A 14,108-nucleotide genomic window follows, 5' to 3' on the forward strand; every position below is an offset into this window, starting at 1 on the left:
AGTGGTTGTCAGGGCACCTGGAGAATCGAGTGTTGTCCTAGGATATCCCGGAGTACCCGTGTGATCATCCTACGGTCCGCCACCCAGGTTCAAAGGGATCATAAAATTATTCATGCTAGAAACTACCATGTGCAACCACAAGCCAATATGGGCTCTGGCATAGTTGACTACGTTGCATAAAGCTCTTGAAGAGGTAGACTAGCAGATGTAGTGGGTTGTAGGTGGTACTGTCTACCCATAGTAGAGAGCTAATGCTTCAGTAAGACTATGTCTCGAATCTTCGACATGGATGTGTTCGAGTCTTGTGGGGAAAAGTTTGCAAACCTCTGCAGAGTGTACAAACTAATCATGGTTAGCCGTGTCCCCGGTTATGGACATCTTGAGTATCTGGTTCTTGGATTATCATGTTGATCTCGTCACTCTAAATTAATTTGATTGGGTTTAATGATGATGCTTAACTAATATTGAGTTGGAGGAACCTTCTCAATGTTTAACAACCACCATGATAGTTAAATAAAATTTATTTCTTTGTTGTAGGAAAAAATTGGCTTTATGCAAAACTTTAACCATAGAGCTTTCCACCAGCCATATATGCATGTAGTGATAGCATTCATTTTGTTCATTACTCTATGTGTTACATTGCCAGCATATTCCATGTGCTGACCCATTTCGGGCTGCAACGTTTCATGTTGCAGACTTTTCACACGATGAGTAAGATGCCATTGGTCGTTGTCTTTCACTCAGCTATGCCATTGGAGTTGATGGACTCACTTTATCTTCCAAGCCTTCCGCTGTTATCCATTTTAGATGGCCTTAAGCCATATTATTGTAATAAGTTCTCTTTTGAGATATTCAATGTAATAAGTGTGTGATTGAAACTCTGTTATAAATCCTCAAGTACTGTGTGTGTCAGCATTACCGATCCAGGGATGACACTGATGCACAGAGACTAGACTGTTTGAGGTCTGATCACTACACTTGCGCACAGCTATCGCGGTTGCACCTCACCCTCACATAGTCGCTCCTGCACGCCGCAAACCCAACCAAGGGAACACACCCTCACTGACACGTGCTACCGCATGTGATTAATCCAAACTCAGCCATCCTACCGCTGACTCATAATTTTCGTTCATACATTATGTTTATCCAACCGTATGTTGGGGAAGATCTGTACGACCCGTGCTGTGGTCTGTTGGGGAAGAAGAAGAGGTGAGGAAGAAGGGTTAGGATATGTAGGATATTCATCCAACCGCCTGAAATGGTCGACTGGCCCAAATGATGAAAGTCGGGTGGCTTGCATAAATATATTTTTTACACAACAAAAGATCCCTAAAAACAACAACATAAAGAAAAACTATCACTGCTCGTGGAACGAGACGGCCTCGTCATCTTTGGTTGCCGGCGCAAACCAGCCGTAGCTGCCGACATTTGTCTCTGCACCGTTGTTGTCCTCGGCCTCCAGCTACTTGTTCACGCGGAGCGTGCGGGCGCTCTGCACGGACGCGAGCATCGCCCGGTTGAAGTCCATGACATCCGATTCTCCCTGCAGGAGGGTCTCCATGGCAGTGGCATCCGCATGCTCCGCATCAAGTTGAGCCTCCGCCGCCCGGTTCAAGTCCAGGACGTCCGATTTCGCCTGCAGGAGGGCCTCGATGGCAGCGGCATCCGCGCGCTCTGCGTCAAGTTGAGCCTCCGCCGCCCGGTTCACATCCACGATATCCGGTTCCGCCTGCAGGAGAGCCTTGATGGCAGTGGCATCCGCGCGCTCTACGTCGTGTTGAGCCTCCGCCTCCCGGTCTCCTTTAGTATCACCGGGTTGAACTGCTGGTCCGCCTGCACCATGGGGACCCGGACACCGGCACGAAGTCGACATCCATCGTCTCATATGCATCGGGGGCCTTCTGCACCGCGACCTCCGCCATGAACATTGGATCGGCTTCCTCCTCCTTGGAGCTTGGCTTCAGAGAACTCGGGGATTGGCCTGCCGCAAAGCGAGCTTGGGAATGGAAGTCTGTGGCGTCGACCGCCGACCGATTTCTGCACGGCGCTCCGACATCAACATCTTGTAGTACGTGAGCTTGCGGCACACCATGGCTCTCCGACGAACTAGGGGATGCTTGATGCGGGCCAGGGGATCGAAAGGTGGGGGAATGGGCTGGAGAGGACGTGTGGATTTGGGGCAGTGGCTGACGTAGGGCGAGCAGTGAAGGTTCTGGTGTGAATAGTGGTTCTGGTGACGACCGGTCAATCGGTTTTGACTGTACATCGCTCTTGTCGCATTCGCATTGCACCCCGGCATGTTGGACCCGCCACGCCGCTCACCGAATGGAACGTGCTTTGTCTTGCATTTTCGCTCGCTTGTGGGACCGCAGTTGAGAGCAAACCGACGTCCCTTCCCCTTCCCCGCCCGCGTCATTTATACTACTACTACTAGTAGTACCTCTATCATGGTTTATTGGTCTCCATTGTAATCTATGCCAAAGTTTGACCATAAATTTAACTAACAAAATATTCATGCATGTCATAAAAAATCATATCATTAAAAATTATGTTCAAATACGAATCCAACAATATAATTTTATTAACATGAACTAACATTCCATCAGTTAAATCGTTGGTAAAAAATTAGCACAAATTACAAAGAGGACTAATAAACCAGGACAAAGGTAGTAGAAGAGAGAGAGGTCGGCCGAGTGTTACTAGTACTCCGTCCGTTTTATGCGGAGTAAATAAAAACAGAGGGATATACTACTAGTACTATGAGCACTGCATACTCTACTACAGATGTTGGATTGTCAGTACTCCACTAGTACTATTGGATAGGAAGCTTAAAAAAGTTACTATTGAATTGGCTATATGTGGTGAAATCCTAGTAGGAAGAACATGTGCGAGAACAAGCACATTCACGTGTTTGAAAACAAATTGGAAACCATCTCTGTTTCTACACAAATCTAGGAGTACGTACGAATCTAACAATATTGATTGGGCGTTGTTGAATGTTGATACCTTTTTTGTAAGTTTGATCAAAGTAGAGATACTTTGACTACACATAAAACTTATATGTAAACTAGAATGGATCGAAGGGAGTATATTGTACGTTCAAAAGCGAAATGAACATTGAATACTCTTTATATATGATTTGCCTTGGGTATCAAAATTTTGAATCCGCCTTAGGTATCACACATGCACCCACTCTTTGTCTCTTGGTTCCATCTCGAGGTCTGGAGATCGATTGAAAGAGGATTAGGGTGGGTACAGTATGTTCGTTTCGATTTTGAACGTACAATATACTCCCCCTGATCCCCACAGACCCCCCGGGTCATTTCTATCATAGAAACACACCAAACCTTTATCTCCTTGCACGACACACACTTGATCTCTCAACATCAATCGCAGTCGTGAAGATGTGTCCGGGCATGAACCGAATGGGATGTCAAAATTAAGATGGGAAGCGACACGTAGAGGAGGCAAAGTGAAACTTTAAACGAACCATTTGTCTGTATGCATGTCGGACAAATTACAACATTGGAAATACAAGCATGGTCTAGGCCCACATGCCAATGATACTCGGCGGAATGTTCAAATAAGGCATGAGGGAGGATGGACTCGTCCGGAGGGCGGCATGATCGATGGAGAAGAGGGTTGGAGAGGAATGAGAAATAAGCAACGCCACATGATTATACTTGAATGGCTCAAATAAACAACAAGTTGTCTCGTTTTCCCTTCCGTCTTGGTCATGGAATAAGATACTCCATTTTTATTTACTCTGCATATTGACTGAAGTCAAACTTCATAAAATTTGACCAAATTTATAGAAAAAATAAGAACATTTACAATAGCAAATCTATATGATGTGAAAGTATATTCAATAATGAATCTAATGGTATTGATTTGTTATTGTATATGTTATTATTACAACATTACGAAGTTTGACTCTGAGCAAAGCTGAATGCGGAGTAAATAAAAACAGAGGGAGTACGCAGGGACTAGTATAGTTACTACAGCCGGAACGTGGTAAGTTGGACCCCTAAATGCGGGCACGGACCAGGCACACCTCAATTATTCCTTCAACCAGCCGGACACCTACATTAGCACACCATCCAGCTACTTAATCAAGTGTTACGCTTCACTAGTTGAAAAGGAAAAGGGTGGTACCGTGCCCAAAACCACCACACTTGGGGCTAGGGTAACAACTTGGTATTGTACCACATTTGAACCAAGACACAAAAACCACCTGTTCTATGCCTAATGCGCAACATGCAGCACTGACGCTCAAATTTGGCCAGGAAAACAAGGAAACAGACATGTGGGGCACACCTGTCAGGACGACATGGCGCAGACTAGTCCAATGGACGAGCTGGCGCCAACCTCCTCGCCACCGGCAACCGTTCATGTGGGTCGTGGGGGCCAGCAACGTGGCGCAGCTCCCGCACCGCCACTGGACATGGCGACTGCGATGAGTGACACGCTCATCGTCGCTGGACACGGTCGGCTTCAGGGTGCCGAGGGTGGCGTTAGCGCTGTGGCACGACCAGCAGATCAACACCCGACTCATCGAGTATGCACGGGGCGCCGAAGTGCGTGCGCGCCGCGCCGTGTCCGCGGAGTGTTGTAGCGCGGCCAATTGCATCCCCAGGACCTGAGACCATGCCGGGTCGTCTTGCTTTTTCAATGACATGTGGGGATTGCATGTGAGCAAAGGGCATCTCCAATGTTGCCACGACCGCAGCTGACTACCCTGGCACACCAAATACCCTCGTCCCTCGCACCGCCGCGCGGCGTGTTCCCAGCTGGCGCCAGCTGCCCACATTCATGTCGTCCATCTGTATGCCGTCATTAAGTGGCTTGGTGCCCGAGGAACCAACTCCGGTGACTTAATGACGCACCCGGACGCTTGGTCGCACCGGAATGCGCTACTTAAAGTGGCAACACCCAGCTAAACTCCGCACCATAGCGCATCGTGTGCTACTTGGCACCACATCCGCCATGACCGCGAGCGCGAACTCTCTTTGGGAGAGCTTGTCTTCAGGGATGAAGCTCGAGATCGCCGCCCTCGCTCAAGTCGCCGCTCGCAACGCAATAGCGGCGTAGTCGGACGCTGACGCGACCGCACAAGCAGTGGCCACACTGGCGGCCAACTATGGGAGCACCGTCAGCCACGTGTGCTACTTGCCGCCGTCCAACGTTCGGTGGCACATGTGGCAGGTGAAACGATGGACCGTGAACATCCATCATCATCAATCTCACGTCCACCAGCACCGCCGAGGTCGGGGACTCCTCCGAGGATGAGTAGGGCATGGAAGGCGGCAGGTCATGGTGTGCCAACTGGCCGGTCCGTCTCCCGTGTTCTACTCTTCCACGCCGGAGACCGCACCATTGCTTCACGGGTCTTGAACTCCGCCCCTGTACATGGAGATCGCAGATGTAGGATGTCAGTCGCCGCCATGGAATAGGTTTAGGGTCGGGTTTCTTTTATTTTTCTTTCCTATAAAAGTTCGAAATGTAATCAAAATATGCCGTGTTTCCATGAATCTCGTCCGGTGTATATGAACTTTCATAATAATAGTAAGATATATTGTAGGAGTATGAAAATATATAGAATGATGATTCGTCTTTGTGTATATAAACTTTGAAGGTTTGACCTGAGACAAAGCTAACATGCGAAGTAAATAAACACATATGGTCTACATACACAATTTATCTTAGGCAATCCAATAGTATGTCCACTACACATTCACGCATTTCACACCTTTCTACATCTACGAGAACCTACGAAAGGGTTAACGTAAATTGCCAATCTCTCCCCCCCCTGATTTTCATGGTGGTGGGCCCCTCCCTCCCCCAATCTCCAATCAACATCTCACACGTTTCACATTATGTTAATTATGTAACTAGAATTACTTAGGTGTAGCATTACTCGTCCTAAATAAACCAACTAAGCCAACCTCCCAGCATACCATGCAGGAAAAGACCCGGCCGCGCCGTTTTAGTTGGGATTACCGGATTACTAGTAGTAGTATCGATGGATCGCGTGAAGCACCGAGTTTTTTTTTGAGGGGGCGAAGCACCAAGTTAAGGAAAAAAGGCGGTACACTCACAACACGCCTGTCGTGGTCACATTGCACCCCTCACATGGTCGGTCCTACACACGGCTCACGCTAACGAAATGCGCTTCGGCTTGCCTCTTCACTGACACGTGGGACTGCACTTGGAGAAATCGACCATGCGCCAAACTCCCCCGCCCACCGCACGAAAATCCCCCCGCCCCCAAAAAAATTTCTCCCAAATCCGAAATTCAACCGCCTTTCGGCCAACTAGCCAATAATATTCCCAAAACCCCCTCCCCTGGCCCCCTCCACTCCATTCGCTCCACCATAGCCGCCCTCCCCACCGCGCCGATACTCCGGCACTGCTGTTCGTCGAGGGCACGCACGGCGATCCTCTCGCTCCCATAGTATGCTCTCGTAGACTGGTGTCCTCTATCCGCGCCGCCACCGCTGGCGATGTTCTTGTGGAGATGCACGGCGGTCAGCTTCTCCCACGGTACGCGCATTCTAACCTAAGGCCCCGTCCATGTCGGAGTAGCACTGAATGTTAGCTAATGGACGTTGTTAATATCACTTTTTGCCGAAGTAGTTAACAATCAATATGCTCTGCTTAAGAAGCTTCCTTGCCCTATTCTGCACTGAATCTGCTTAGCTGAGATGGCATGCCATGCCCAATTAGTTGCTAAAATATCCTGCCATATATTTATTGTGACGTAGATTGCCATGGTCTGGTAGCCAATCTTTTAGGTGAAATAGATCTACCCCGTTTTATACTCGGTATTTGTTGCTGAGATGGCCTTTGATGGCTGTGTGCTCGGCCTCATTGACTGGTGAAACAACCAACCATAATTTAGCACTCAAATCTGTTTGCTGAATTAGCTTTACATATATTTTGTTACTTAGATCTGCTTGTCCAAATATCTTGCCATAGCTTTAGACATCGACCTAGGTATTTTTTTCTGGACTTCATAAAAAAGCATATATGTTTTTCCTGTAATATCTAGTAGAAGAACTAATTTGCATGTCTAACAGATGGACATGACTTGGATAACTTCTACTCGAAGATTCTCCGCTGCATATGTCGAGGGGGTTGAAAACTTCATGAACTTTATCAGAGCTGAGTATGGTGGTCCCAAAATTAGATGTGCTCTGCCCGTGTACTGATACGTCTCCAACGTATCTATAATTTTTGATTGTTTCATGCTATCATATTACCCGTTTTGGATGTTTATGGGCTTTACTTTACACTTTTATATCGTTTTTGGAACTAACCTACTAATCGGAGGCCCAACCCGTATTGCTATTTTTTTTGCCTATTTCAATGTTTCGAAGAAAAGGAATATCAAACAGAGTCCAAACGGAATGAAACCTTCGGAAGCGTGATTTTTGGAACAAACGTGATCGAGAGGACTTGGAGTGGAAGTTAAGAAATAAACGAGGAAACAACGAGGGTGGAGGGCGCCCCCTGTCTCGTGGGCCCCTCGGCGTCCACCGACCTACTTCTTCCTCCTATATATATATACCCATGTACCCCGAAAACATCAGAAGCGACCACAAAAAACTAGTTCCATCACTGTAACCTTCTGTATCCACGAGATCCCATCTTGGAGCCTTCGCCGGTGCTCCGCCGGAGGGGGAATCTACCACGGAGGGCTTCTACATCAACACCATAGCCTCTTCGATGAGTTGTGAGTAGTTTACCACCGACCTTCGGGTCCATAGTTATTAGCTATATGACTTCTTCTCTCTCTTTGAATCTCAATACAAAGTTCTCCTTGATCTTCTTGGAGATCTATTCGATGTAACTCTTTTTGCAGTGTGTTTGTCGAGATTCGATGAATTGTGGGTTTATGATCAAGTTTATCTATGAGAAATATTTGAATCTCCTCTGAATTCTTTTATGTGTGATTAAGTTATCTTTGCATGTCTCTTCGAATTATCAGTTTGGTTTGGCCTACTAGATCGATCTTTCTTGCAACGGGAGAAGTGCTTAACTTTGGGTTCAATCTTGCGGTGTCCTTTCCAAGTGACAGCAAGGGAAGCAGGGCATGTATTGTATTGTTGCCATTGAGGATAAAAAGATGGGGTTTATATCATATTGCATGAGTTTATCCCTCTACATCATGTCATCTTTCTTAATGCGTTACTCTATTCTTTATGAACTTAATACTCTAGATGCATGCTGGATAGCGGTCGATGTGTGGAGTAATAGTAGATGCAGGCAGGAGTTGGTTGATACGTCTCCGTCGTATCTATAATTTTTGATTGTTCCATGCCAATATTCTACAACTTTCATATACTTTTGTCAACTTTTTATACTATTTTTTGGGACTAACATATTGATCCAGTGCCCAGTGCCAGTTCCTGTTTGTTGCATGTTTTATGTTTCACAGAAACCCCATATGAAACGGAGTCCAAATGGGATAAAAATGGACGGAGATTTTTTTGGAATATTTATGATTTTTGGGAAGTAAAATCAACGCGAGACGGTGCCCGAGGGGGCCAGGAGATAGGGGGCGCGCCCCAGGGAGGCAGGCGCGCCCTAGGCTCTCCTGGGTCCCCCGTAAGGCGGTTGACGCTCTTCTTTTGCCGCAAGAAAGCTAATTTTATGAGAAAGATCTGGGCAAAAGATTCACCCCAATCGGAGTTACGGATCTCCGGCTATAAAAGAAACGGTGAAGGGGCAAAATCTGAGAACGCAGAAACAGAGAGATAGATCCAATCTCGGAGGGGCTCTCGCCCCTCCCACGCCATGGGAGCCAAGGACCAAAGGGGAAACCCTTCTCCCATCTAGGGAGAAGTTCAAGTAAGAAGAAGAAGAACGGGGGCTCTCTCCCCCTTGCTTCTGGTGGCGCCGAAACGCAGCCGGGGATCACCCCTACAAAGTATTTCTAGTTTCATACTTGTTCTAGGTAAAGCGAATGTCAAGCGTGCGTAGAGTCATATCAGTGGCCGATAGGACTTGAGAGAGTATTTGTTCTACCTTTAGCTCCTCGTTGGGTTCGACACTCTTACTTATTGAAAGAGGCTACAACTATCCCGTATATTTGCGAGTTATCAAGACCTTTTTCTGGCGCCGTTGCCGGGGAGTCATAGCGTGGGGTGACTATTCTTGTGTGTGCTTGTTTGCTTTATCACTAAGTAATTTTTATTTGCTGTTCTAAGTTGTTCTCTATCTTTAGTTATGGATATGGAAAGCAAAATACCAAAAAATTAGGTGTACTTGCTACTCATGGAGATGGGGTAACTCCTAAAACCCTCGATTCTCATTATGTGAAAGATATTATGTACTACTTTGATAATCCTGAGAAAACCCCATTCAACTTTTATAATGGGAGACACGTTGGATCAACGCGAATACTTTAGGGATTATCGCTTGACACAAAAAGGGAAACTATTATGGGACCAATTTATTATGTTGTGTTGGTATGCTCGGGATCTATGCTTGAGAATATGATATTACTTGTTACTCTAAGATGAAGGCTCCACACCTTCCCTTTTCATGCAAATTTAATGATAATGAAACCTTAGCTTATTATGCTAATGGTATATATGATTACTATGATGTGGAACAAATAGAAGAATTTGTTGCTTTTAAGGCTGCTTATGAAATTGAATCTTTGTTTGAAAAGTATGAAGCTTTAGATGATGATGTTTATAGGCCTGAAAATCTTGCTATACTTAGATATTGCTATGAAAATTATGAATACAATTACAATATTAATGCATTTATTGAGAAAGTCTCCGCTGTCCAAGAAGAGATAAATATTTTGCAGGAAGCCATGGAAGAAGAAATTGATGAAACTGTGAGCTCATTAGATGAAAAAGATGACGAGGAGAGCGAAGAACAAAAGGAGGAAGAGCGGATTGATCACCCATGCCCACCTTCTAATGAGAGTAACTCTTCAACTCATATATTGTTTAATTCCCCTTCGTGCTTACCGAAGGATGATTGCTATGATGATTGCAATGATGATTGTTATGATTCCGTTGATTCTCTTGAAATATCCCTTTTTGATGATACTTGCTATGCTTGTGGCCAAGATGCCAATATGAATTATGCTTATGGAGATGAACTTTCTATAGTTCCTTATATTAAACATGAAATTGTTGCTATTGCACCCACACATGATAGTCCTATTATCTTTTTGAATTCTCCAAACTACACTATATCGGAGAAGTTTGTGCTTATTAAGGATTATATTGATAGGTTGCCTTTTACCATTGCACATGATAATTTTGATAGATATAATATGCATGTGCTTGCTACTCCTACTTGCAATTATTATGAGAGAGGAACTATATCTCCACCTATGTTTCCAATATGGTAGAATTGCAAGAAAGTGCTTATACTATGCATTGGCCTTTACTATGTGTGCATGAATTGTTCTTTTATGACATGCCGATGCATAGGAAGAGAGTTAGACTTTGTTGTTGCATGATATATGTTACTTTGTGATCACTACTAAATTACAAATCATTGTTAATTAAAATTGGCTTTGATATACCTTGGGATCCGGGTGGATTCATTACTTGAGCACTATATGCCTAGCTTAATGGCTTTAAAGAAAGCGCTGCCAGGGAGACAACCCGGAAGTTTTAGAGAGTCATTTATTTCTGTTGAGTGCTTTTATATAGTATAAAAACAAAAAATAAATAAAGAGGGGAACCTAAAACTTTTCAAAAAGGAAAGTGAAAGTGAGAATGACAAGCATTGTTGAAGTGGGAGAGCTCCTTGAACTTTGTTCATGCTCAGGGAAACTTTGTGAATCTTAATTACAGAAACTTTTCATCAAAAATAATTATCCCCTTGTGTAATTCCATTTTATTATAAAAATAATGTGCCAAGGTTTGCCTTTAGGATGTTTACAATGCTTGTTGGTTTGTACGGTGCAGGACAGAAACTTTGGCTGTAGTTCGCGATTTTACACTTTTAACTAGAACGTTAATTGGTTCTGATTACTTTTGCACTGTCTTGCTATCAACTTTTTTATTTTTCCTAATTTTGGTAGAATTTTTGGGGTACCAGAAGTATGGTGGATGTTCAGATTTCTACAGACTATTCTGTTTTTGACAGATTTTGTTTTTGATGCATAGTTTGCTTGTTTCGATGAATCTATCAATTTATATCAGTGGATTAAGCCATCAAAAAGTTATATTACAGTAGACACAATGCAAAAACAAAATATGAATTGGTTTGCAACCATACTTAGAGTAGTGATTTGCTTTATTATACTAATGGATCTTACCGAGTTTTCTGTTGAAGTTTTGTGTGGATGAAGTGTCTAAATGAGGAGGTCTCGATATGAGGAAAAGGAAGAGAGGCAAGAGCTCAAGCTTGAGGATTCCCGAGGCACCCCAAGTAAATATTCAAGGAGACTCAAGCGTCTAAGCTTGGGGATGCCCCGGAAGGCATCCCCTCTATCTTCAACAAGTATCGGTATGTTTTTGTATTCATTTCGTTCGTGCATTATGTGCAAGTCTTGGAGCGTCTTTTGCATTTAGTTTTCATTTTTAATTTATGCACCATGCTGGCATGAGAGAGTCCTTGGTTGATTTATAGAATGCTCATTGCACTTCACTTAAATCTTTTGAGTATGGCTTTATAGAATGCTTCATGTGCTTCACTTATATCATTTGAAGTTTGGATTGCCTGTTTCTCTTCAATAGAAAACCGCCATTTGTAGAATGCTCTTTTACTTCACTTATATTTGTTAGAGCATGGGCATATCTTTTGTAGAAAGAATTAAACTCTCTTGCTTCACTTAGATCTATTTAGAGAGATGACAGGAATTGGTCATTCACATGGTTAGACATAAACTCCTACATAAACTTGTAGATCGCTGAATATGATATGTTTGATTCCTTGCAATAGTTTTGCGATATAAAGATGGTGATATTAGAGTCATGCTAGTGGGTGGTTGTGTATTGTAGAGACACTTGTGTTGAGGTTTGCAAGTCCCGTAGCATGCACGTATGGTAACCGTTGTGTGACAAATTTGAAGCATGGGGTGTTTCTTTGATTGTCTTCCTTATGAGTGGCGGTCGGGGACGAGCGATGGTCTTTTCCTACCAATCTATCCCCCTAGGGGCATGCGTATTAGTACTTTTCTTCAAGGGCTAATAAACTTTTTGCAACAAGTATTTGAGTTCTTTATGACTAATGTGAGTCCATGGATTATACGCACTTTTACCTTTCCATCATTGCTAGCCTCTTCGGTACCGTGCATTCCCCTTTCTCACCTTGAGAGTTGGTGCAAACTTCACCGGTGCATCCAAACCCCATGATATCATACGCTCTATCGCACATAAACCTCATTATATCTTCCTCAAAACAGCCACCATACCTACCTATCATGGCATTTCCATAGCCATTCCGAGATATATTGCCATGCAACTTCCATCATCATCATATTCATGACTTGAGCATTCATTGTCATATTGCTTTGCATGATAGTAAGATAGCTAGCATGATGTTTTCATGGCTTATCCATTTTTTGATGTCATTGCTATGCTCGATCATTGCACATCCGGGTACACCGCCGGCAGCATTCATATAGAGTCATATCTTTGTTCTAGTATCGAGTTGTAATATTGAGTTGTAAGTAAATAAAAGTGTGATGATCATCATTATAGAGCATTGCCCCATGAAAAAAAAGAAAAAAAGAAAAAAGAAAAAAAAGGAAAAAAGGAAAGGCCAAAGAAGCCTAAATAAAAAAGGGGGCCAAAGAAGGCCACCCAAAAAAAGAAAAAAAAAGAAAAGAGAAGGGGCAATGTTACTATCCTTTTTCCACACTTGTGCTTCAGAGTAGCACCATGTTCTTTATATAGAGAGTCTCTTATGTTGTCACTTTCATATACTAATGGGAATTTTTCATTATAGAACTTGGCTTGTATATTCCAACGATGGGCTTCCTGAAATGCCCTAGGTCTTCATGAGCAAGCAAGTTGGATGCACACCAACTTAGTTTTCAGTTTGAGCTTTCATACACTTATAGCTCTAGTGCATCCGTTGCATGGCAATCCCTACTCCTCACATTGACATCAATTGATGGGCATCTTCATAGCCCGTTGATTAGCTGCGTCGATGTGAGACTTTCTCCCTTTTTTGTCTTCTCCACATAACCTCCATCATTATATTCTATTCCACCTATAGTGCTATATCCATGACTTGCGCTCATGTATTGCATGAGGGTTTAAAAAGCTGAAGCGCCTTAAAAAGTACGAACCAATTTCTCGGCTTGTCATCGGGGTTTTGCATGATGGGGGCATTTTGTGTGACAAAAATGAAGCATGTACAAACTATATGATTTTGTAGGGATAAGCTTGCTTTGGCCTTGTTGTTTTGAAAAGACATGATTGCTTTATTAGTACGCTTGAAGTATTATTGCTTTTTATGTCAAATGATAGACTATTGCTTTGAATCACTCGTGTCTTAATATTCATGCCATGATTAGACATATGATCAAGATTATGCTAGGTAGCATTCCACATCAAAAATTATCTTTTTATCATTTACCTACTCAAGGACGAGCAGGAATTAAGCTTGGGGATGCTGATACGTCTCCGCCGTATCTATAATTTTTTATTGATCCATGCCAATATTCTACAACTTTCATATACTTTTGGCAACTTTTTATACTATTTTTTGGGACTAACTTATTGATCCAGTGCCCAGTGCCAGTTCCTGTCTGTTGCATGTTTTATGTTTCGCAAAAACCCCATATGAAACGGAGTCCAAACAGGATAAACACGGACGGATATTTTTTTTGGAATACTTATGATTTTTGGGAAGTAAATTCAATGCGAGACGGTGCCCGAGGGGGCCAGGAGATAGGGGGGCGCGCCCCAGGGAGGCAGGCATGCCCTGGACTCTCCTGGGCCCCTCGTAAGGCGGTTGGCGCTCTTCTTTTGCCACAAGAAAGCTAATTTTATGAGAAAGATCTGGGAGAAAGATTCACCCCAATCAGAGTTACGGATCTCCGGATATAAAAGAAACAGTGAAGGGGCAGAATCTGAGAACGCAGAAACAGAGATATAGATCAATCTCGGAGGGGCTCT

This window comes from Triticum dicoccoides, chromosome 1B (assembly GCF_002162155.2).
Source record: "Triticum dicoccoides isolate Atlit2015 ecotype Zavitan chromosome 1B, WEW_v2.0, whole genome shotgun sequence".
Lineage (NCBI taxonomy): Eukaryota > Viridiplantae > Streptophyta > Magnoliopsida > Poales > Poaceae > Triticum > Triticum dicoccoides.